Below are 24,986 nucleotides of genomic sequence, written 5' to 3'. Positions count from 1 at the left end.
GAGTTGTGCAACCATCACCAAAATCAATTTAGAACATTTTCATCACCCCAAGAAGAAATCCATTAGCACACACTACCCATTCTCCCCACCACCCCAATCTCCCTTCTAGCCTTAAACACCTATGTTTGTAGATTTTATTCTGGACATTTCATATAAATGGAACTCTCAACATGTGACCTTCTGTTATTGGCTTCTTTCTTGTAGGATAATGTTTTCAGGGCTCATCCATGCTGAAGCCGGTGTCAGTATTTCAGTATATACCACAGTATATATATTCATTCATCATATTCTCTTAAGGTTTTTTGTATTTCTGTGGTGTCAGGTGTTTTGTCTCCTCTTTCATTTCTTATTTTGGTTATTTGGGTCCTTTGGTTATTTGGTTATTAAGTTTGTCGATTTTGTTTACCCTTTCAAAAAACCAGCTGTTGTTTTTATTGGGTTTTTTTTACTATTGTTTTTTTATTCTCTATTTTATTTCCTCTCTGATCTTTATTATTTCCTTCCTTCTGCTGACTTTAGGTTTTGTTTGTTCCTCTTTCTCTAATTCTTTCAGATTGTTTATTTGGGATTTTTCTTGTTTTTTGAGGAAGGCCTGTATTGCTATGAACTTCCATCTTAGGACTGCTTTTGCTGCATCCCATAGATTTTGTATAGCTGTGTTTTCATTGTCATTTGTCTCAAGGTATTTTTAAATTTCCTCTTTGATTTTATCATTGAAAAATTCAAAATTCAACATCCATTCATGATAAAAAACTCTTACCACGCTATTTATGACAAACCCACAGCCAATATAATACTCAACAGGGAAAAGCTAAAAGCCTTCCCACTAAAATCTGGAATAAGACAAGGATGCCCACTCTCACCAGTTCTATTCAACATAGTATTGGAAGTCCTAGCCATGGGAATCAGACAAGAAAAAGAAATAAAAGGTATCCAAATTGGAAGGAAAGAGGTAAAATTGTCATTATATGCAGGTGACATGATATTATATATAGAAAGCCCTAAAGACTCCACATGAAAACTACTAGAACTGATAAACAAATTCAGCAAGGTAGCAGGATACAAGATTAACGTACAGAAATTGGTTGCATTTCTTTACACTAACAATGAAATATCAAAAAGGCAAGTTAAAAAAAATCACATTTAAAAAATACTTAGTAGTAAACCTGACCAAGGAGGTGAAAGACTTAACATGATGAGAACTGTAAAACACTGAGAAAAGAAATTGAATATGATTTAAAGAAATGGCAAGATATCCCATGCTCTTGGATTGGAAGAATTAATATTGTTAAAATGGCCATGCTACTCAAAGCAATCTACAGGTTTAATGCAACCTGTAAATCAAATTCCCATGACATTTTTCACAGAACTAGAACAAATTATCCTAAAATTTATATGGAATCACAAAAGACCCATAATTGCCAAAGCAATCCTGGGGAAAAAGAACAAAGCTGGAGGCATAACCCTCCCAGACTTCAGACAATACTACAGAGCTACAGTAATCAAAACAGCGGGGTATTGGCACAAAAACAGACATACGTATCAGTGAAACAATAGAGAGCCCAGAAGTAAACCCACACACCTACAGTCAATTAATCTTTGACAAAAGAGTCAAGAATATACAATGGAGAAAAGACAGTGTCTTCAGCAAGTGATGTTGGGAAAACTGGACAGCCTCATGTAAATCAATGAAGTTAAAACACTTTCTCACACCATACACAAAAATAAACTCAAAATGCCTTAAAGACTTAAATATCAGACAGGACACCATAAAACTCCTAGAAGAGAACATAGGCAGAACATCTCTGACATAAATCATAGCAATGTTTTCTTAGATCAGTCTCCCAAGGCAATAGAAATAAAAATAAACAAATGGGACCTAATCAAACTTACAAGCTTTTGCACAGCAAAGGAAACCATAAACAAAACGAAAAGACAGCCTACGGACTGGGAGAAAATATTTGCAAATGATGCGACCCACAAGGCTTAATTTCCAAACTATACAAACAGCTCATACAACTCAATAACAACAACAACAAAAACCCAATCAGAAAATGGGCAGAACCCTTAAATAGACATTTCTCCAAAGAAGACATACAGATGGCCAATAGGCACATGAAAAGATGCTCAACATCTCTAATTATTAGGGAAATGCAAATCAAAACTACAATGAGGTATCACCTCAACCAGTCAGAATGGCGATCATTAATAAGTCCACAAAAAATAAATGCTGGAGAGGGTGTGGAGAAAAGGGAACCCTCACATACTGTTGGTGGGAATGTAAATTGGTGCAGCCACTATGGAAAACAGTATGGAGATTCCTTAAAAAACTAAAAGTAGAGTTACCATATGATCCAGCAATCCCACTCCTGGGCATATATCCAGAGAAAGTTGTAATTCAAAAAGATACATGCACCCCAATGTTCATAGCAGCACTACTTACAATAGCCAAGACATGGAAGCAACCTAAATATCCATTGACAGATGAATGGATAAAGAAGATGTGGTGTGTATGTATACACACACACACACACACACACACACACACACACACACACACAATGGAATACTACTCAGCCGTAAAAAAGAATGAAATAATGCCACTGCAACAACATGGATGGACCTAGAGATTATCATACTAAGTGAAGTAAGTCAGACAAAGACAAATATGATATCACTTCTATGTGGAATCTAAAATATGATACAGATGATTTTATTTACAAAACAGAAACAGACTCACAGACAGAAAACAAACTTATGGTTACCAAAGGGGAAAGGGGGTGGGGGAGGGATAAATTAGTAGTTTGGGATTAGCAGATACAAACCACTATATATAAAATAGGTGAACAACAAGGTCCTACTGTATAGCTCAAGGAACTGTATTCAATATCTCGTAATAACTTATAATGAAAAAGAATATGAAAAGGAATATATATATACACACACATATGTATAACTGATTCGCTTTGCTGTACACCTGAAACTAACACAACGTTGTAAATCAACTATACTTCAAAAAAAAAAAAGAACAATGATCTATTGACAAACATACGTTAGTAAACTGTTGATGAAAAATAAATTTTAGGGTATAAATGTTGAAAATGGCATTTTAAATGTATTCTAAAATTGATTCTCAAGACCTAAATTGCCCAGGTTTCATTCCAGAGTTCCTAAGTGCTTTTATTGCAGACTTTAAAAAGATTTCCTCCTCAAAGTAATTATGGATATCTCATTTTTGAATGCTGATATGTACCATGATCATTGTTCAAATTCTGAGAGTGTCTTAAAAACATATTTTAATCAACAGCACATTCAGAATTTCACTAATTTTTCACAAATGTGTGGAATTCACTTGGGGTACAGAAACATTTTTAAAATAATGAAAGAACTTCAATTATTTATGAAACAACTATTGCCCATACAAAATTGAATGATTCTGTAATAGTCTGGTAGAGGGTCAGCTATTGTTCAGCTAAATGCTAGGGACAGTTTGCAAAATGAGATAATTCATATCAATGACCAGATTTTATACTATGGTGACATGATTTTAAAAAAAACATATCTATGAACATATAACTCCTACATCATTTCATTCTTTCAATTTTAAATGTGGCAAATTCTGTTGTCAAGCATAATTGGGGAATATGTTCTGCTTAATCAAGGTTCAGTTTATATAAGTGGTTTAAAAATTTATATAGAAATATAATATATAAATACATAATAGATTATAACATATCTATGCACATATATACCAGCTTTCAAAGAATTTCAGTGCCTAAATGAGCCACTAAAACGTATTTAACCACAAATAAATGGTTAAACACAATCATCATCTCATTCTAGAATTTAATCCATGTGTATGACAATGTTTCTAAGGAAAAAAGCATATATAATTCTTGCCTGTAATACCTAAAACTTTGTTGCTACATAGAGAGCTCTCCTTACTCCCTGTTCCACTTGCCACCCCTGACCCTAAGCAGGCAATAGGAATTGGATTCCCACAGTTCGTACCCAGTGATGGTAGCCTCTAAAGCCTGATGATCATTTGAGGAGGTGTAGAGGCTGAGGGTAAACTCCAGAAGGAAGGCTGAAGAGCTATGATGGAGTGACCAGAGGTCCTCCTCAAAATTCTAGGGAAATCTGGGTCAGGGAGGAGAGAATACTTAAGATAAGTACTTGAAGATAAATTTTCAATCTGATAGATTACGTGAGATTATTCATATAGCAAAAGGATTACCATGTGTCCCAGGGACATTTGAAGAAACACATTTTCAAGCGTTATGAAACACAACTCTTTAAATAATTACAAAGAAAAAAATTAGCTAAAATGTTGTAGCTACTGATAGTTTGCAAAAGTGGAAGTTTGCATATCCATTTTATTTCATTTTTTAATATAAGACTATGGACCATTGTTCACCAGTGTTTACAATAAAGTAAACAATATACAGTTGGATAACATTCTGATTACTACAAATTTATTGCTTTTCTATGCTTCTGCTGAACCAGTAACCCAGATACTGAAAAGATTGAGCCTGTATGTAAGGAATCAGTTGGGGGTAAAGAAAAAACATATAGATCAATAGTTTAGATTACAGAAGTTAATCTAAACTATTTATTTAAATAGTTTTATTTATTTAAGTTAATCTACTATTTATTTAAAATTTATTCTAGCAGGTCCTAGATTGATAACATCTCTAACCACCTGGTTAGGTTTCCATGAGCAAAGTTTTAGACGTTGTCCTCTTAGTCAGTACAGCACAGGGATTTCATCTTCTAGTAAAGAAGAGGTTCACTAGAAGAAACCTTTAAATGTCCATTTAACTAAGTTTTGCTTGGCTAATTGAAACACAGCAGGATTTTTCTAGTTTTCTCATCTGGGTGAGGAGATTCTTGGTAGTGATAAAATTTTTCCTGTCAGGAGTTTTGCAAATAAACTTCCATTTATATGACTGTAGTTATAGATATGGATTCAGATACAGCTGCTTTTATTGTCCAATTTAAGTTACTTACATTATATTTAAATTTTCCAATTAATTATGGAATCATCTACCTAATTTGAAAGGTTAAGCCTTCAGGAAAATTTTCCATTTAACTTGAACGCATTTGTTTCTTAGGCTGCTCAGAGTGATGGCATCCCAGAAACATGGGCTTATCCCTGGTTATGAATTAGCATTTTTGTTTCAGCAAGTGTTTTTAAAAAATAAAAAGAAGAAGAAGGAAAAGAAAATCATTTACATATGTGTTTTATGTATACACACAAAAAACCCCCTCATAAACGAAAAACCCAGAATGGTCTTTAAGCATATATGAGTTAAACACATAATCTGATTGCGTAATGACTGTGGAGATTTCCTCCAACATTTAGAAAATCTGTTCCCTAATGCAGAGAAAATAATATATCATGGTATCAAATGTTCTTTTCTGATAAAGGAAGCAACTAAGAAAGCTTTATTTATTTGTTCAATGTAACCAGTGCTATAGACAAAAAAAAAACCCTAACACTCCTTCAAAATGAACATATGAAACTTTATTTTCATTAGAATCTAGTTATTTCTTCACACTAATAAACCAAAAAAACCAAGACCCAGAGCTTATATGCATCAGCTTATGTGTATGTGTGTATGTATATATATGTAATTATATATATGGCAATGCAAACAATTATTGAGCTTTGTTTTCTGGACAAGAATGCCAAGTTAGTCTCTGAATAAAAAGCACTGCAATTTGAGGACGCTTCATTTTTGCCTCTTTGGCCAGCACCAAGTCCGTCTCATCTGAATCTTCCCATTTCATGAGAAACACCAATTCTCCACTGCTGTCTGTGGCACCAGTTATTCATTCAGGGTCAGACCTCCGACAAAGCCTCTTGCTCTGCCCGGCAGCATCTCTCTTCTTTGATTCACTATCATCAGATTCGCTGCCAGATAAAGATTTTCTTTTTGTACCACCTTTTTCTGTACCAGCTGTTGGAGAATTAACAAATGTTTCAATTACCCCCGGGCAGTAGAAGTTTTCTTCAGGTTCCTAGTATTGTCAGCATCTGTATTCCCTTCCACTTGAGGAAATAACCACCCCCTCACTTTCACCACACGTCAGTTCTGTGTTTTTCCACCACCAATTCTTCAGGCTCTTCCTCTCTGACTTTTTACTCTTTCCATCCTGTTTCTTTCCCATGTTTTGCAATGCAGTTTTATTGGAGGCCATTTTTATTGCAAACTTGAAGAGGAATTATTCCTTGCCTTCGAGCTGCCCCGAGGTATGCTTCATCTCCGGCCCTGCATGCCTCAGGCTCGAGTTCCCTTTAATCCTCATGTTTCAGGCTGCAGGTACAATCCCAACGTCCTGGCCGAGCCGGGCAGGAGGGCTCCCGTGGGTCTCACCAACATCTCTGCCTCAGGCCCCAGCAACCCCCGTCCTGCCGAAGCATCCCCTTGGCGCAGACAGCATCAGTCATTGCGTCTCTCCACAGGGGCAGAAGAGCAGAGTGGAAGTCTCACAGGGCAGATATCCCTCATGTGTGGAGGACAGTAATAAAGGCACATCTTTGTGCATGAGAGCTCTCCCAACTCCTCCCTACATTTGACCCTCACTTTCACAAGCCTTCTTCCTTGGCTCTCGCTCCACAGGCCTCACCCTCCCCTGGTCATCTTTTTGACTCAAGCAGGAAAGAAGTCAGAAATGCATAAGGCTCACCATGGATTGGACAAAAGACTGAGGAATTATCTACATTTGACACACAGCTACTCTCCTTTTCTCATCAGGGTATACTTGGTGAACACTTCCCGACAGAGCTGTACTGCGGGTAGCCCAGGGAATTTATTCTCTCTGTCTTTGACCTGGTTTTATCAAGGGACTGCTAGCAGGGAAGTAATAAAGGTAAGTGAACCCCCGAGGCTACATAAAACATATTTATAAGCAGGCATTTCTAGGCTGTGTCTCATCACAAGCTAACTGCAGTCTGGAGCTGGTCTTTCCAGCACATCACCACTCCACTAACCTCCCTCAGTGTCTGGTAGCAGGTTACTGGGAAGAAGTGCAGGAAAAGATGCCATGTGCCTCGGTTAGATTGATATATTATCTAAAAATATTTGCACCCGTGAGTTCCTTGTGTGGGAAATAAACTTTTCAAAGAGCATTGGTTGGGTTTTTGTCTGCTTGTGAAAGTAGTGGAAGGTCAACTATAGAAAAGCCCCAAAAGCATAAGAAGGAAAAGAAAAATTGTATGTCATTCCACCTCATAGAGACAACCAATGTAAACATTTTGAGATATTTCCTTTCAGCCATGAGAGACAAGAGAGAGAGTTACCACAATTGGGATCATATTTAATTATGGATGCAATTTTGTGTCTTGCTCTTTTCATTTAACACTACATCATTCATTTAACATTCAACAAATGTTAATGGACCATTATCAATCAGAAGTACACTTGTCTCTGAATTCTATGAGAATTTTCTGATAATATTAAACACTCTTCAAAAACTTTTTTTTTAAAATTTATTTATTTTATTTTTGGCTGCGTTGGGTCTTTGTTGCTGTGCACAGGCTTTCTCTACTTGCGGTGAGCGGAGGCTACTCGTCGCTGCGGTGCACAGGCGTCTCACTGCAGTGGCTTCTCTTGGTGCGGAGCATGGGCTCTAGGCACACAGGCTTGCAGTAGTTGTGACACGTCAGCTCAGTAGTTGTGGCTCGCGGGCTCTAGAGCGCAGACTCAGCAGTTGTGGCCGACGGACTTAGTTGCTCCGCGGCATGTGGGATCTTCCCGGACCAGGGCTCGAACCCGTGTCCCCTGCATTGGCAGGCGGAATCTTAACCACTGCGCTACCAGGGAAGCCCCCAAAAACGATTTTTAAAAGATACAGTATTCAAAAAATTTACTGTTCTATAACGTAATTAAATCATTCTCCAATTTTTGAACATACACATTAGTTCTTTTGTTGTAACAGCTTTATTAAAGTATTATCTGCGTTTATTTAAAGTGTAGAATTTGCTAATTTATGACTTATGAGTGTACCTATGAAACCATTATCACAATCAAGATAATGAACATTTGCATCACCCACAAGAGTTTTCTTGTGCTCTTTTGTAATTCCTTCCGCCTGCCTTCCCCAACCCCACCCCTGTCTCCAGGTAACCTCTGATCTGCTTTCTGATGCTATAGGTTAGTTTGGATTTTTTTAGACTATTTTATGAATGGAACAATACACTATGTACTCTCTTTTGTCTGACTTCTTTCACTCATCATAATTATTTTGAGATTCATCTATGTTGTTGTGCAGTCGGTAGTTTGTTTACTTTTATTGCCAAGTAGTATTCCATTGTATGGCTATACCACAATTTATTTATCCATTCACCTGTTGATGGACATTTTTGTTGTTTTCTTTTTTTAAATGTTATTAGAAATCAAACTTCTATGAACATTGCATGTATCTTTTTACAGCCATATATTTCTTTTTCTCTTGGATAGTCTGTACAAAGACTTACTCACAAATGTTTTTGATTCTGAGGATGAAATAAATGTGTTGGTCATATGATGTGGATGTGGATATTTCTAAGAAACTGCCAAACTGTTTTCCAAAGTGGTTGAACCATTTTCATTCCCGTGAGCAGTTCATAAGAGTTCCACTTGCTCCAGGTCCTTGCCAACACCTGGTATGTTCAGTCTTTTCAATTTTGGATATTCTAATAGGCATATGGTGGTATTACCTTGTATTTTATTTTGCATATCCCTGATGAGTAATAATTTTGAGCATCTTTTCATATCCTTACCCCATCTATTGGGCAAATTTCTCAAATCTTCAATCATGTTTAACATAAAGTGATGACTTTCAGTCACAGAAGAGTACTTCAAATTTTATTTTATTTTTTTGGCCACGCCTCGCGGCTTGTGGGATTTTAGTTCCCTGATCAGGGATCAAACCAGGGGCTCTGGCAGTGAGAGTGCCGAGTCCTAACCCCTGGACTGCCAGGGAATTCACAGAAGAGTACTTCAAAATGTAAGTTCTTAGAACATTCTTTCATTAATGATGCACTTGTGCCATTTTGTCTCATTCCTATTCAAAGTGCTCAAGATGGTCTTAGAAATAAAAGATTGATCATATTAATAGATGATTAACAGGTGATGATGATGATAATTTAAAAGTCTTACCTAATCATCAGGTGGACAGCTGCAAAACAAATATATTTTAAAGAGGAACATCATTCTTAGTACCCACCACTACTTTCTAAAAGACCAAAGATCCCAAGGTTACGACAATTATGATACTACTTTAAGCCTTTCCTCAGAAATCTCCCCACTTCTTCAAGGTCAGTCCTGCTTAGCAATTCTGATCACTTCTGGCTCTTTTCTTCCGCCCATTTCTCCCTCACACTTTCTACCCCACCCTATTTCACCCCCATTCCATTCTCCCCTCTCTCAGCAGATGGTCTGCTTCTTACTTTCTTGATTATTTCTATCAAGAAAATAATCTATCGGGTGTGATTTCTACTCCCTTCTTTTCCCCAATTTACAAACACATCTGCTTCTTCACTCATGCTTTCCCCCTCTGCCATGTGTAAGAGAAACACATAGTTCTCTTCTTACCTAAGGCCAGCACTGCCTCCTCGAGACTAGATCTTTCTCCTCTCAGTCTGAGGGCATCTAGTATCTAGTATCTGTCTCTTTCCTGCATCTTCAATTCTTACCTAACCATTGACTTCTTTCCTTCTGCATCCAAACTTGTTTAAGGTTTTTACAGCTTAAGATCAAAACCTTCTTCCATTTTGTGTTTTTCTTCAGATAAAGCTTTCCTTCCCTTCAGAGCCAAGCTCCCAGAAAACAGATTCCCCCACTTCCTCTTCCTCATCTGCCATTCATACCTTATTCCCTGCAGTGTGGCCCAGTTCACCTCTTGGCCAATTTTTGCTAAGGACATCAAAGGCCTCCTAATGGTCAAAGCTACTGGGCACTGCTCAACCCTGATCTTACTTGACAGTATAGCTGCTTTTGACCCTCTTGAGTAACTCCCTTCATTTGGTTTCTGTTTCACAATTCTTTTAAAATTGCTAAAGTGGTTTCTGTAATCTGCACCTGAACTCTGAATGATCTAGTGTCCTCCTGTACTTTATACTCCAAAAGGATTAAACAAACTCTTCGCACTGCCTCTACACATGATGCTATCTCATACTTCCCAATCTCTGATCATGGCGTTTCTTCTACCTGGAATGCCTTTCCCTTTTTATTTGCCCAGGGTACTTTAGTGAGATGAGAAACTTGGCACATAATAAAGGAGCTGCCAAGGAACTGTGGTATGTAAATGTATCAGTCCCTAGGTTTGTAAAGCTAAAAGTTTCTCTGTAACATTTCTCCTAAATCTTTCTCCTATACCTGATTTACTAATGACAAAATATATCACCTCAGATCATCAGTTCATTATACACCCATGAAACTTTGCTGATTTCCAATAGCCAACTACCATCTATTACTCTCTCTCCTTTTTTAAAAAAAAAAAAAATTTTAAAATTCCATTTCTATTTGTCTCTCTAAAATTCCTAGAAGCAAATCAAAAATGAAAATCTCTGAGAAATACCCACTCTCTTTCCTCGGGAATCCATTTTCTATGGTATTCATGGAAAACTTCCATAGTGCAAAGAGAAACAGAAGTGATTAGAGGCATTTTTTTTGGAAAATACAAGATCAAATCCCTGTGAACTTGAAAGTTTTATTCCTGTGAAGAGCTAGATCTCTCAAGCTCATGACATGACCTCTGTAGTATGTGAAATTAAAATTTTTTCATTGAGTAGTAGAACATTAGTGCTAGAAGTAATATTGGCAACCCAACCCCTTCCTTTACAGATGAGGAGACAGAGACTAAGAAAAGACAAATTACATGCTTACCATGGTCTTGCATATTTATGGCAAAGTTAAGTATCCAGTTAAGTATCATTTTCACTATTTTTTCAAAACCTTTCTTTTTCAACATTTCCAACACTGATTAATGGTCTGAAAGATTCAGTTTTTAAATTGTTAATTTTGGGGCAACTGGGAAATGGAGAATTTTACACAATGCAAGCAAAAGCAAAGAACAGCATTTTCAAAACCTGGAAACCAGATTGATCCTTTCAAAAATCATTTGTTCTATCCTAAGTTAGGAGGGAACAGGCCCTGGAGAATTTATATATGATACAGGACAATTCAATTCAATCTTTTCTTATATTTCTGCTGAGCCTGAATGGGCAGACTTTCAGTTACTGCCTAGATTCAAAGCCATCCTTCATATGTACTAAACAAGTTTGTGACTTCTCTCATTTCAAGTACATTTTGGGCTTCCCACAAGGAATTCCAAATAAGTACCACTTCTTAACTGAGTTAACATAGCCATCAGAATGTGAGGCCTCTTTCTTAACCAAGTGGAAAGTAAATCTATTTCAACCAGACCTGTTTGATTACCATTCCCACTGCCTTATTTTGGAGCTTTCTGACTACCCAGATATGAAGACAAGATCCATAATGGTTTGTGAACCTCCACAAATTAGGAAACTGGAAAAGTACCAGGGACAGTAACTTGGCGCTGTCCCAGAAGCTCACGTGCAGTCTCATACATATGGGTCCCTTAGAGAGCCAAGCCTGACGTGTCATTGCCGATGGGTAGGTCATCATCAGACTCTAAGTCAGATAGCAGTTTTTACAGATCTAACTACTGTTGCACAACTGGGTGTCCATGGAAACTAAAAAATTGGTTTGTTGCCTAGAGAAGTGGAAAGAAAACCAAGTCATTTGGTTTCTATGTGGTTTCCATGAAGCTAAAGAAATTTTTTGGCAAATGATAAAAACAAGGATGGCTAAAGCTACATGATTCCCTTGGTCATTTCTTGATCTTATCAAGAAGTATTCTATATATATATTATTCAAAAATATAAAAATATTCTAAATAAAGATGTACCAAATTCTCAGGTTATCTGATTCTTGGTTAGATTGGGAACAATTCCTTAAAAGAGTGACCAATATATGGAACAAAATAGAATAGGTTAAAAAGTCCTTGGATTCATTATATATGGAAAATGTTTCTCATCCACAAATTCAACAGAGTTCCAAGTATGAAAGAAAAAGCTAGTATTTAATAAGGGCAGAGGAGACTGAAACACCTATTCATTAATCCTATGGAAATATTTGTCACTCTTATGTGGTTTTTAGGGAACTGGGTAAAAATAGCACCTTCCTAAGAATTCACTCGTCTGGGCATGGGCCTTTATCTATCTGTATAAGTAAATATGACATAACAGTGGACAAGGGATTTGTACAATGAAGTCCCTGATAAACAGGGATACTGAGGTGACAACTTGGCACATGTTGGCATGATTTCGCAGCATCTGTTGGCCTGCCATTAAATAGAAAACAACTTCTGGCAGATTCTCTTTGTCAATGAATGCACAAAATTAGCCAGGCCAAGAAAGGTGGTATACATGAATTACAACCAAGAGTTGGCCTGGCCTCAGCTGTTCAGTATTTAGGGTAGTTAATGCTGCTTTTAGCTTGTCTTAGAATATTTAGAAGAAATACCTATAAAAATTCAACTTCAGACAGGAAAAATCAAAATTGGTGTTATCCATGAGTCACAAGTTAAAATGTCCATAGAGGCCAAGTAGGGAATGAAAATCAACGTATGGAACCAAGTAGAAGCGAAACAAGAGCACTATAGTGATGATAAACACCAATGACACACAGGCTCAGGGTTGGGAAATAAGAGGGAGTAATGACAACTGTAGCAAAGTGAGGAACATATTTCTTCTTGAAAGGGAACAGTCACTGCTCCAGTCTGATCATTTGATGCCATGTCTTCAGATATTTCAAAGGAAGCTAGGTTTCGTTTGCCTACATCTTGCTGGAGTCCCCACAATGATCTTTCTATTTAAGGAGAGAATAGTAAAAGGAATGTGGACACAACCACTAAAACAAATTCATAAATCATTAAAATTGCAGTGTAATTTTGTACAAATCACATATACAAAATGTATTTTTATAGAAACCTATACACTGCTGAAAATACATATGTGTGTATGTACACAAACACACACACTTGGTGTACATGGCTCAGAGATAAAGGGAAGCTGACTTGGTTAATACACAAAATAGTGAAACGTGGGCTCTGAGTCCATTGCGGGGTTGAGGAAAATGTTTTCCTGCTTCACTTCCTTCATGCTCCTAGACCATTTCCTGTGTGTGTGTTTTGGCTTTGTGTTTGGGGTTTAAGTCAAGAGGTTACAGTGAAGGAGCGCATGGAGTGATTGCTCACGTCTCCTCTGCCTATAGAAGAGTTTTTTCTTTATAAGCCATCCCATATCAGTCACATTATTTTTTCAATCCAGAATCTTCCCTGGTTTCCCAATACCTGTGAAACAAAGCCCCAACTCCTTGGTTCAGGCCCCAGCGAGCTTCCCGCATGTGCTTCCCTGCCACCTGCACCCTCAGCCTTCACCTGACCCTCCTCCTCACAGTTCCTTGTAACCCACAGCCATATTGTCCTCGTCTACCTCTGTAGAATGTTTTTTCTCTGTCCCTCTCATCAAACCCCTACTTATTCTTTAAGATCAACTTAAAGAATTCACTTTGTATGAATCCCTCCTAGACCAGCCCAGTCCAAGGTGACTGCTCCCTCCTTTAAGTTTTACATGGACTCATAAAAACAGTGATGGGGATCCTGACCAACATGTGCTGGGCTCTGTGCTTAAGCATTGATTCACCTGACTAGTCCCTGACGCTCTGTGAAACAGGTATTATTATTCACCCCCATTTAATGAGTGAGGATTCTAGGAACCAGAGATAAGAAGAGTAGATCTCTTTCCTGAGAGAAAAATAACAGGGAAGGATCTCATTGGACAACTTGGATTATTTACTCATTCCTGAACCAGTTACTGTGGCCTAGGCTCTGAGCATCATACTGATGCTATGGGGGTAGGATGAGCCAAACCCCAAATCATACTGACTGATGTCAGAGGGGAGGGGAGTTTCCAAAGGAAAGTTCTCACCTAATGAGAGAAAATGCTGAGAAAGCAAAAGCAAAATATTCACTCTCTTTCCTTACCCAGAGAACTGTTAGCTTCTGCTGCAAGATTATCCCAGCCTCCAGCTTTCCTTCCTTAAGTAAAGCAAGACTTCTAGTCAAGATGATACAGGGAGTCCACGCTTTAATACAGTCCCTCTGTTCCAACCACATAAAAAAGGGAAAGTAAAATAGGAAAAAACGGGTATAAAAATAAACACCATTATAGACCGAAAACAATAAAGAAACATAAAGTTCTGAGTAGAGCTGCAATTGGTAGACATATGACATTTTCAGTATTTAAAGTTAAGAGTCAGTTGGGCTCTCTCCCCACTTCCAGCTCCATTCTTAATCCTCTGAATTATCAGCCCCTCCGACCATATGACCTGTGACCTGTGAAAGAGGACTGGAAAAAACTGTTACTGACCAACAACTAGGGCTATGCCTTTAACAAGGTGAAAGTCTACAGACTTTCAATGAAGTCTTTGGCTGGCTCACTAACTGAATATGCAGTATCCCCAGTATCGCCTTTTAGGGTGAGTCCTCAAAATGCCATTATAAATTTTGTTCAGGGTAGAGGTACATGGTGAGCCAGGTGAAACTACCACCGAACTGTTGGATAGGAAGACATGAGCACAATGTGGAGGTAATAAAATGCCACTCCAACTGAAAATGAGCCTTCACACTGAAATTACAAAATATTTGAGGAAATATACTAAGAAAGACTAAATAATTAGACCATCAATTTACTCCAGATGAAAATAATTTATGAGAGTCTGATGAAGACTTTAAAATAAGTAAATTTTAAATGTTCATACAAAAAACGAATGATTTCCATTTTTTTAAAAAAGAGCAAGAAATGATGAAACAAAAATTATCACTGAATACAGTTTAGGTGAGAATTAGAACCACAGTGAGATTCCCCTTAACACCCACTAGCATGACTAAGATCAGAAAGTCAGATAATAAGAAGAGTTAGCAAGGGCATGGAGAAATGGGAGCCTTCATACACTGCTGGTGGTAATGTAAAATGATGCAGCACTTTGGAAAATATTATGCCATTTCCTCAAACAATTAAACATAGAGTTACCATTTAACCTAGTAATTCTACTCCTAGGAATATACCTAAGAGAAATGAAGCATATGTCCACACAGAAACTTGTACAAGAATGTTTATAGCAGCATTATTCATAATAGCCAAAAAGTGGAAACAACGCAGATGTTCATCAACTGGTGAATGGATAAACAAAATGTGGACTATCCATACAATGGAATATTATTTAACCACGAAAGGGAATGAGTACTGATACATGCTACAACATGGATGAATCTTGAAAACGTTATACTAGGTGAAAAAAGCTAGTCACAAAAGACCACATGTTGTATGATTCTGTTCATATGAAAGTCTAGAACAGAGAAGGCTGTAGAGACAGAAAGTAATGCTTAGAGCTGGTGGAGGGGAAAAGGGGAAGGTGCAGGAATGGAATGGTGGTAACTAAAGGGTACAGGGTTTCTTTCTGAGGTGATTTTAATAAATAACATTTTAATAAATGTTCTAAAGTTGACTGTGGTGATGGTTGCACATATCTGTGAATATACTAAAACCATTGATTTTTATATTTTAAATTGGTGAATTGTATGATATATAAATTATACTTCTTAATAAATGTGTTAAATTGTTTCTTGAAAGATAAACCCCTGTAAAGTTTGCTTAGAAATTTTTCATTTGGAATTTTCACTTCAATGAAAAATTTTAAAGTATAATATAAATATTTGATGAGATTATCTAGATAACTAGCCACCTCCAGATAATATTAGTGCCCATGCTCTGTTCATGTTTACAATCTCATTCTCACCACATGAAAAGCCGAAAGGCTTTGAGGCTAATAGCACAAATTAGAGGTTCAAAGTCATTTAAATATAGAGAAGTAGTGGGAAAACCCAGCCATCACACAGTGTATGGTAATAAAGGGGAAACCAGACTCGAAAAACTGACCCACAGCAGTCAGGACCACATTTAAAAGAGTGGGTATACCATGGGTCCTGGTTTGTACCTACCATCTTGTATGGTGTTGGCAATAAGAGTAATGGCAAACCCACAGTTAAGGATTTGTTATAAAATAACTTTTTAAACTTTTTAGTATTATTTTTGGGGCACATTATTCAAATGATTGGGTCAGTGGTAACACAACATCATTGATTAAGGGGAAAACTAATGACAATGATTCAAACCATGGTTTATAGTGCTCAAAATCAAAAGAATCAAGTTAATATAGATATTTTTTTACACATCTAACCCAAAGTTCAAACAAGACCATCCATCACATCAAGCTTATGTTGTTCATCTGAATTACATTGCTTTGCAGTTTTATTTGTATTAGATTCCTAAATTTGTCTTTTTTAATTTTAGTAAGAGCTCTAAGTATTATAAGTTTAAATCTGGTTTTATCACTGTACATATTATATAAGTATAAAATTAAAAATAATTAACCTCAGCATTAGAAGTTCATGTAAATTATTTTCCTCTAAAAAGCTTCTGTGCATTTCTTTCTTGTGAAGATTCAGTGAGACAGTTTGTAAACTGCTTAAGCAAGAAATGCAGATTTTAGACTTAGGCAAATAACTAATATTCAAAATTCTCATGGTCTGAAACTGCAATGAAGCTGGACTTCAGAGAAAAGAGAACAGAGTAAACCTCCATAAACTAGAATGTTTGAGACTCTGTGCTTTGAATAACCAGATATGTATTTTTAAGCTTTAAGCCTCCTTGAAAATATTTTTTACAGTGTATTGGTGTAATTTAATCTTTATTTTATGACCTAGAAACTGACAGTGCCTCAGGTTCATCTCTCAGTAATAAATTCTTACTATAAATCCATAATTGCAGAAAACAAAAAAGAAATTACTCCTTAAAAAATGTAGATTTTCAATTTCTCTCCTTTTTCAGCAATAGAGTATATAACATGAGTTTTCTCCTGTTGGAATCCAGTTAGTTGAAGTTTTACTGTATCTATATTGCTACTTTGATGTAGGATTGATAGGCCTAAGCGTGGGGGGAAGAGGAGGTGAATTATTTGTCCCTGTGGGCAAAGCAGCCAGGAAAGTTTATATTCAATTTTATACACTTTCATTGAATGACTACTATGCACATGAAACTGGGGGAGGGATCAAGAGACACATAAAGACATGAGTGAGATACTATCACAAACTTCTTAGAAGTGTATAGCCAAAGAAGAAATCGAAACTTTGTAATCCTCTTGCTTCAGTGGACCTCAACGCACAGTTGCAGTGATCAGCCATTAAGGCTGAGAGAACATTTGAACACTCAGGATTCCAGCATCATCCATGGTGGTGGTGGCAGCTCTGTCTACTGGGCGGTAGTCTTGTAAACCCATGTAATTAACCAATTGATGTCAGGACAGGGCCAGTCCCCGAGGGAGCACATAGGATCTGGGCTGAGCCCTGTCCTGCTAAAACTTTTTAGAAAGATGAGAATAAAAAGATATTTTGCAAATTTATCAGATTTGCAGTTAAAAACAAACCAGAAAGGGCAGCAAACACAGGATGGGAGGATCAGGATCCAAAAGGCTGAAACTTTTGGCTGAATTTAACAAGATGATTACAAAGGGGAAAATGTAAGTTCCTGCACTCTGACCCACTAAACAAACAAACAAACCACTGTGTACAAATACAGGATGGGAGAGGCATGGAACAGTGTGTGTGTGTGTGTGTGTGTGTGTGTGTGTGTTTTAAAGAGTCAGGCTTGAACTGGCGTGAACTGACAACCATACAAAGAAGAAATATAAATGATTCATAAACAAAATGGTTTATCCTCATTATTATTCAAAGAAATTTAAATTAAAACAGTAATCCCTCAATCTACCAAATTGATAAAGGTAGGAAGAATGGTAATTCTCAGTGCTGACAAGGATTTGAAGAAATAGGCATTCTTGAGAAAACCATAATTCAGAAAGACACATGCACCCCAATGTTCATTGCAGCTCTATTTACAATAGCCAGGTCATGGAAGCAACCTAAATGCCCATCGACAGACACATGGATAAAGAAGATGTGGTACATATATACAATGGAATATTACTCAGCCATAAAAAGGAATGAAATTGGGTCATTTGTAGAGACGTGGATGGATCTAGAGACTGTCATACAGAGTGAAGTGAGTCAGAAAGAGCAAAACAAACATCGTATATTAACGCATATATGTGGAACCTAGAAAAATGGTACAGATGAACTGGTTTTCAGGGCAGAAATTGAAACACAGATGTAGAGAACAAACGTATGGACACCAAGGGGGGAAAGTGGCAGGGGGTGGTGATGGTGGTGGGGTGAATTGGGCGATTGGGATTGACATGTATACACTGATGTGTATAAAATGGATGACTAATAAGAAAAAAATATAAAGGAAAAAATAAAGTTTCTACAAGACATGGTGGGAGAAAAGCGGTATGGATAAGATGCCTCATAATAATAAAAAAATAATTTAACTTCATATTGTATTTTAATGCTTATATTTACATATATGTCTATGTGAAAGACAAAAAAAAAAGAAATAGACATTCTTATATGCTTCATGTCAAAGTGTGAATTGTTAAGTCCTGCAACAATTTGGCAATATGTATTGGAAATCATAAAACCATGCAGACCTTTCATCCTAATAAGTACACTTTCAGAAATTTTCTTAATTAAATAATTAAGGATGCACATAAGTGTGTAGCTACTGGAGCATTAATCATAGCATTTATTTTTTCCAGCTTTATTGAAATATTATTGACATATAATGCATAATTAAGGTGTGCAAATAGATGATACAATTGTGAAATTATTACCTCATTAATTAGTTAACATCTGTCACCTCATATAATGACCATTTTTTTTCTTTTTTGTGGTGATAACATTTACAATTTACTCTCAACAACTTTCAAATATATATTATGGTATTAACTATAGTCACCATGGTGTACATTAGATCCTCAGAACTTAATTCATCTGTAACTGGAAGTTTGTACCCTTTGACCAACATTTTCCCACAACCACCATTCTATTCTCTATTTCTGTGAGGTTGGCTCTTTTAGATTCCACATATAAATGAAAACGTACAATATTTTTCTCTGTCTGACTTATTTCACTTAGCATAAGGCCCTCAAGGTCCTTCCATGTTGTCACAAAAAATAGGATTTCCTTCTTTTTTATGGATGAATGATATTCCATTTTCTTTATTCATTCATCTCAGAGTTTCTTTATCCATTTATTCATTGCTGTACAGTTAGATTGTTTCCATGTCTTCGCTATTGTGAATAATACTACAATGAACATAGGGGTGCAGATATCTCTTTGAGATCCTGATTTCATTTCTTCAGACATATACCCAGAAGTGGGACTGCTGGATCATATGGTAGTTATATTTTTAATTTTTTGAGAAACCTCCATACTGTTTTCCACAGTGACTGCAACAATTTACATTCCCACCAACAACGTAGGAGGGTTCCCTTTTCTCCACATCCTTGCCAACATTTGTGAGTTTATAATAGTTCCAAAATAAAAGGTAGAAAAAAATAAACTTACTGAAATAGAAAGCTGTTCACGGGGCTTCCCTGGTGGCGCAGTGGTGAAGAACTTGCCTGCCAACGCAGGGGACACGGGTTCAAGCCCTGATCCAGGAAGATCCCACATGCCGCGGAGCAACTAAGCCCGTGCGCCACAACTACTGAGCCTGCGCTCTAGAGCCCACGAGCCACAACTACTGAGCCCGTGTACCGCAACTACTGAAGCTCACGCGCCTAGAGCCTGTGCTCTACAACAAGAGAAGCCACCACAATGAGAAGCCCACGCACCGCAACCAAGAGCAGCCCCCGCTCGCCACAACTAGAGAAAGCCCGCGTGCAGCAACGAAGACCCAACGCAGCCAAAAATAAAAATAAAAATAAAATAAATAAAATTTAAAAAAAGAAAGCTGTTCACAATATATCATTTGAAAAAAAGTGATAAATCAGAAGGTATAACTCTATTTTTTTGTAAAATATACATGTAATTCATTAATTATGATGATAATAGAATACCATTTTCTGAAATCTTGTTTTGTGGTTTACAAACAATACTTCATTTAAATCTCACAACAACTAATAAGGTAGATGCTATTATTTTCATTTTACCAGTGACGAATGGGATTAGGAGAAATCATACAACTTTTCAAATGTTACACAGCTACCTAGTATTTCAAAGTTTATGCTCTTGCTATGTTCCAAAAAAATTCACTACCTAACATACCTTTACAGTCTAGAAAGGTACATACCAAAATTTTAACCATAGTTATCTCTGTGTTATGAATACTGGTGACATTATTTTTTCTTTTTGCTTATTGAATGTGTATCACTTGCATAATTAAAAATTATGTTTATTTTAAGAGACTTCAGTGTTTTAGTTGAAAGCAAGGTCAATATGAGTCCATAGGATGAAACAACTGTCAAAATACCCAAGTTTGGCTGCATTTACAGAAGAAGAGTATTTAAAATAAAGAGGCCGTAGTAGTGTTCAACAATGCAGAGATCAGATGTGATCTGGAATATACAGCCATACTTTGGTAAGGACATCAACATAGAGACTAAAGGGTATTTTGAGGAAAGCAGTCTGAATGGTGAGGAAATCAAAAAATCACTTCATAATATGGATGGTGAAGAGAATTGGGGCCATCTAGCTTAGAAAGAAACAAGACTCAGGGAACATGATAGCTGTCTTAAAAGTTTTTTAATGTCATTACTTAGAATAATAATCATAAGCAGCTACCATTTATTGAGTGCTCACTCCATGCTAAGTATATGCATTATCTCAATTAATCCTCACCACAACCCTATAAAAGAGATACTAATATTATCCTCCATTTACAGAAAAGGAAACTGAAGCTCAGAGAGGTCAGATAACTTGCCCGCAGTCACACATGCATTAATGATAGAATCAGCATACAAACCCAGAACCTGTCTGTGCTGTTAACCTTCATACAGGGCTATCTCACATCCCAACAAAGGAAAACAGACTGGGCTTGTTTGTGTGACTCCAAATGAGTAGAATTAGGACCACAGAAGAGAGATTCAGGGACATAGATATCAGCTCAGTACTCAGAAGATTCATCTCAAAAAAAAAAAAAAAAATCAAAGCTGTCCCACTCTAAAATGGGTTGCCTTGGAAGGTAGTGAATTTCCCTCTGTACATTTCATGTAGGTTCAGTGATACTCTGTGATGTCCGAGAAATCTCAAACTTCAGTATGCATTGGAATCACCTGGGAGAGCTTCATAAAACAGATTCCTGAACACCACCCTTAGAGATTCAGATTCAGGTGTCCTGGGGTGATGAGATTCATGAATTTGCAATCCTATCAGGCTCCTAGGCAATGCCAGTGCTGCTCTAGGATCACACATGGAAATTTCTTCAAACCATAAAATTTTATTAGTTTTTAAAAGTCGTACTCTACAAACTAGACAAATTTTGTGTCCTTCACAATCTCTCTCATGGAATGGCAGCCATAATGCCCCTAAGCCACACAACAAGGCTTGTTTGTTTGTTTGTTTGTTTTTCCTATTTAAGTTACCAGTCAATAGAGTGTACTACATCTTTTAAAGTAGATGTTCATAGCTAGTTTTTTTTTTTAATTCCCAGAGTTTGCTAATATATTAGAGACAGGTTTATTTTTTGTTGTGTTTGTTTTTAAGAAATCCATCTATATTTCTGATAAAGAAAGAATGGATAAAAGCAAACCTCATTAAATTATGAGACAAGAGACTGATAAATCTTAGCATGCTCACATTATCTGAGAGGAAATGTACTTTTCTCATAGTGATTTAGTCTTCAGCTGTCTAGCTCAATTTGGAATGAAAAGTGGCAATGCTGTCGTCTGCCAAGAAATAAGGACGATGGCCATATACTGTAAACTGTACTTTATTATTTTCAACAGTGGCAAACTTAGCATTAAATCATGGTAATTTTTCAGAGCTTCTGAACTCTACTCATGTTTACCTTTAAGGGCACCTTTATCTGTTTTTTCCCCCCACTTTTTGATGAGGTTAAAAATTGCCAAGTGTCTTTGTAGTAGGCAAAAACACTCCAAAATCAAATATTAAGGAGAAAAAAATAGGTCCCTGTAGACTGCACCCTTGGCTCTCTCCTTCCTGGAGGGCAGCTGTTACAATGCCCACAGCTGCTTCTTTACACACAGGATAGTCCTCGGCCACCCTGAACAGCCAGCATCCCCATATAAGAACCACAAGTGGCTTTTTAGTGATAAGATAGAGTTTAGCTGCTGTATTTTATGACATAATTCAGTCAGTGTTCCTTTACAGAGTGCCACTGGCTGGCCAACTTTAAACAGTCATAAACATTTGACTGTGGAGTAATTTAATTTAATGATTTCTTTAATCTTCAAATCACAAGAGGCTGTTATCAAAACATTTTGTTGCCATGTTGATCTTCTTTCAACCTACAGGATTAATAATTGATGTTGAAATATGGTTGGGAAAAAAATTGCCAATGAACTTCTTTCTCAAGGAAGCAGCACTTGGAGGAATATCAGATTTACACAATGACTCCCCCAGATAACAGATAACTTTATTGACCAAACTTGTAAAATCACAACATTTTGGATTGAAATATTTCTAAAATGTCTTAAATGCTTTCTTACCATCTTAAACAGGGTAATGGAACATTCTTAAACATCCTTTGATGAATCAAAATAATCCTTATAAGTAAGCATTATTCTATGGTATAACCAAATGGTATCCTCAGAGGCACAGTTGAGATTTGAGTTGAGTTTTTACCTCTAAAATGCCTTCAGAACTTTACACCATGTTAGTCCTTTTATTGAATTTTTTTTTTTTAAACAAGATAAGTTACTTTTATCTTTTTTTTTTAAATTAATTAATTAATTAATTTATTTATGGCTGTGTTGGGTCTTCGTTTCTGTGCGAGGGCTTTCTCCAGTTGCAGCAAGCGGGGGCCACTCTTCATCGCGGTGCACGGGCCTCTCACTATCGCAGCCTCTCTTGTTGGGAGCACAGGGTCCAGATGCGCAGGCTCAGTAGTTGTGGCTCACGGGCTTAGTTGCTCCACGGCATGTGGGATCTTCCCAGACCAGGGCTCGAACCCGTGTCCCCTGCATTGGCAGGCAGACTCTCAACCACTGCGCCACCAGGGAAGCCCTTATTGAATTTTTATAGTATTACACTTCCCCTTTTCACTTAAATGTACTGACCCCTGTCAATTTTTCCTTCCCTTTTAATTTGCTGTTAAATTTACTGTGTGCTAGAAATCTGGATTACTAAATTTACTGGAAGTGTGTGCAAATGAATGAGGGGAGTTTCTGAGAATTGTCTGGGGCTCCTAATATGTGTAGAGTTTGTGCTGTAGGCTGTAGCCTCTCGAGGAGTTTGTTTTGAACTATTCCTGCTTCTTTTCCGTCTTGTTGGATAAATCAGGTTGCCAGATATGTGACCCCTGGTTAAGAAGTCTAACTGTGGTCAAGTAATGATAATCACTGATGTTTGTTTTCTTACGACGCCACTCTAGCCAGGCAAACTCTTTGTATTCAAATCTATATCTTGGAGTATAGCACCCACAGTAGCAAACAGAATTGAGATGACTTTCCTTTTCAAAACCCAGCATTCTTCCATCTCTTTATCCTTTAGACCTCACAAAGGAAACTAGAGTGAGAGAAGAAGATATGAGTTCAGATAGGAGTTTAACAACTCATGAGTTTAATGTCTCACGTACTGAGGAAAGTCCTTATAGTGGAGTTTTTCGTCTCCCCTAATGTCAGAGATTCAGGAAGGAACAGAAATAGGAAAGCAAGGAAAAGTACACCATTTTACCCTTCTGAAAGTCATGATTCTTTGAAATGCTTTTCAAGTTATAGGTACATATTCTGTGTGCTGCTGTGAGAAATGCCTTTTATCACTTTCGTCATCAAGTACAAGTTCGAACTCTCGCCCTCAAAGTCCTCTCGGATGTGGCTCAATTCACCCTTCTAATTTCATCTTCAACTGCTCTCTGTATGCCTGACCAAATCCTCCCAACTCCCACATCTTTCACTTTTCTGCTTTGGAAGCACTTATTAGGTGCTAAAATGTGCTCCTCTGAGGGGAATAAAAGCAGGGTCAGGGTGCCATGGTAAAATAAATTTGGGAAATGCAAGAGTAACCAGTATAAAACAAATTTCTTTACTAGAGTACTTCTCAGAGCCTTTTAAAATCCTAATGTTCATTTAAGTCTCCAAAAGGGGATTATGGTATTGAATGAGGGTAACCACTTATCCTAGTTTGCCTGGGACAGTTCCAATACACACCTGTTGCCCCAGCATAATTAATATCATCTCTTTTAGTTTTAAAAATGCCTCATGTCATACAGTATGGTTTTCCTATCTGTAGCACTTTTTAAATTAATTGGACCACCATACTCATTTCCTATAGAATATCTAAGTATCATGTAGAACAGTTTGGGAAACACGGCCTTTGCCTCACTTTGCTAGCTGTCAATGCCTATCTAGATCTCAAATCCCATCCCAAATAGTTTACGCTATAGTGAAGGCTTCCCTTATTATTGGTCCTCCTCCATGGCTGGAAGTACTTTCTTCCTCTGCTGAAAGTCATAGTACCATCTCTCTATCTTTCCCTTGTGACATTAGCATTTTCTGCCCTATTTTTGGTTTGGGGGTTCAAACCTTCCCTCCTCTACTGTACCATTCATAGTAAAAGCCAGGTAGTGTTTCACTTTGTCTTCACCCTCAATGCCAAAATCAAAAAATATCTTTGAAAGATTAAACTTAGTTGCACCAGAAGCTGTCCTGTGTTCTCTCTCTCATTATACAGAAATAGATCCTTAGTGCAGGCCGAGGCAACTCCCACCGCTGCCCTCTCCTGCCTTCTCAGAGACGTCTGCTGATTATCACCACCCTGGCTCCTATCTCCCACGA

General features: G+C 37.2%; 1 pseudogene; it reads right to left on the bottom strand.

Annotated features, from left to right (window-relative positions):
* Positions 1-5,661: 5,661 nt before the first annotated feature.
* LOC132371512 (chromobox protein homolog 3-like) lies at positions 5,662-6,204 on the bottom strand (annotated as a pseudogene).
* Between the last annotated feature and the right edge of the window lie 18,782 nt (positions 6,205-24,986).

This window comes from Balaenoptera ricei, chromosome 9, assembly GCF_028023285.1.
Source record: "Balaenoptera ricei isolate mBalRic1 chromosome 9, mBalRic1.hap2, whole genome shotgun sequence".
In the NCBI taxonomy this organism is placed as follows: Eukaryota; Metazoa; Chordata; class Mammalia; order Artiodactyla; family Balaenopteridae; genus Balaenoptera; species Balaenoptera ricei.
Note: the sequence above shows the minus strand (reverse complement) of the source record. Positions and strands in the feature narration are given on the sequence as shown.